Below are 2,158 nucleotides of genomic sequence, written 5' to 3'. Positions count from 1 at the left end.
CCAACTTCTTATTCATGCTTCTGCGAGAATTGAATATTTGTGGGTGGCCTGGAATGCCACCGCCTTTGACACTGAAACATCGATATTACTTACAACCAATACCCGAAAATGAAGTTTGTAGTAGTTAAAACCAATAAGTATTTTTTTCATGTGTGTTTCATGGACACCCGTGGTCACTGGGTGGAAGCTACATCCATGGAAATATTTGAGCTTGATCAAGGGTATCAATCCACACAGCCAATCGCTAGGTGTAACCCCAAGGGCTTTGGGGAGAATTGACCATGTGACCTCTTGAACGGCGAGGCACTTATTTGACTAGTTGAGCTAACCCTTTGGGCTTAAAACCAATAAGTATTAAATTGTCGTGGAGATCATTTTCCAGTAAATGTCAAAGTAAACTTGAATAACAAATTATAATTATGACAAATTTTCCTAATTCAGTGTAATAGATATCAACAATGAAGAACTAAAAAAAATTGAAAAATACAAGCATTTACCTTCTTCTTCTCCTGTTCTTCGAGACACCTCTCCTCTTCCTTCTAGTAGAGATTTTCTTCCTTCTCCAAAGAACTACACACAAAACACAACCCTAAATAAATAATTATTGTCTACGTTACTCTAAAGAATTAAACAATGAAATGGCTTCAAACATTGGTAATGCAAGTACACAAAAAAATTGGAAAAACAAGAAGTGCGGGGACAAACGGATGATTTTTTTTTTCAAATTAAAATCATAGTACAAATGGATTATGTAGTCAAATTGTTATTTGTGCTAAAACCATAGGGTTGTTCAATACTTTTGCAAGGTAATTATTCATGGCTTCCATGTCATCAACAGGTCATTGATGTTGTGTTGAGCAGGGAAACCATGTGAATAACCTCATCACCTTGACATAATTGGTGGTATCGGGGGTAAAACGATGGTACATGCCCGAAAGGATGACTATGAGATACCCTTTCTTTATGCTGAAGCGTATCCATTTTTCATCGCTGTCTCAGATGTCGAAGTAACCTCCTCCTTCCAGAGAAAATCAAATCTCATGTTGGGCAAGGAGGTGCGCAGTGAAGAAGTGTTTGATCTTTCCTTCATAATCTTGAAGGCTTATGTCTTTGATCACATATGGTCCTTCATATCATTCAATCATAGCAAAAATACCATTCTAGATGGGTTTCTCCACGCGAAATTATGTGGAAATAACATTGAGTGCAGCATTGAAAGCATGGGATTGGAATGAATTGCAACCAACATTCATGAATGCATCGAAAACCAAGGTTAGTAGGCACCAAAACACATGATCTTTATCTATTTAATTAAATTCTCAATTGGGTTGCATATCGAGGAGAGTCCTTCTCTGCATGGACTCTCAATCCTTCCCTTTTCCACTTTGTTTCCTCCGTGGGTGCGTCTCAAGTACTCTAGGACTACTGTTCGTTGGAGATTATGTCGCTTAAGACCCCAAAGCATTCTAAAAATTAGTAGATCCATGTGGATTTGGAAGATTTAACATCGCACTATTTGGAAAGAGACAAGTACAATCTTTGTAGTGTCTAATTCTGACTCACAGAGTTTCAATAGAGCAATGAGAGGTCTCCAACCGTCATTATATCTAAATACTTGTAACCTTGTTGTTTGTTGATGTTTTCAAGGTCAGGGTTTTTTTCATAGTTATCAACGTACAAGAACCCCAAGATCTTGTAGATGGTGAGGAGAAATGGGGCGGTCTGAGTGATACTGGTGTGGGAGCCTCCAGTTACCTCCGACAGATTGTAGTACCAAGATTCCATGACGAAAGCTTCTTGCATGGCATAAAATTCCATTAAATACTGGATGGAGTAGAAGAGCAGGGACGAATTTGAAGGAATATGTATTCCTTCAACGTCTTGGCGCAGCTGCTGGCTGTGAGTGCGAATAATCAAGACAAATGGACGAATATAAGAGCAATTCTTATGATTGTTGATTTCTTGATAGAAACAATTGTAGGGGTTACATGGCGTGAGGGTTCACGCTACAAAGTAGACATTGATTGTTGGTCCTATGTAACATTTCCAATGATGCTTGTTTCTCCCCAAATCCCTTTCGCCTACTAGGTCCTCGGGGAAGACTGGCTCAATGGAGAAAATGTGGAACCAATAGGTATATATTTCTGGAAAAACCTAG

The 2,158-nt window shown here is 38.8% G+C and overlaps 1 pseudogene; it reads right to left on the bottom strand.

Annotated features, from left to right (window-relative positions):
- Positions 1-755: 755 nt before the first annotated feature.
- LOC149203145 (uncharacterized) lies at positions 756-1,818 on the bottom strand (annotated as a pseudogene).
- Between the last annotated feature and the right edge of the window lie 340 nt (positions 1,819-2,158).

Source organism: Pinus tabuliformis, chromosome 2_1 (genome assembly GCF_031772625.1).
Source record: "Pinus tabuliformis cultivar Carrire ecotype Pingquan chromosome 2_1, CPIR1, whole genome shotgun sequence".
In the NCBI taxonomy this organism is placed as follows: Eukaryota; Viridiplantae; Streptophyta; class Pinopsida; order Pinales; family Pinaceae; genus Pinus; species Pinus tabuliformis.
Note: the sequence above shows the minus strand (reverse complement) of the source record. Positions and strands in the feature narration are given on the sequence as shown.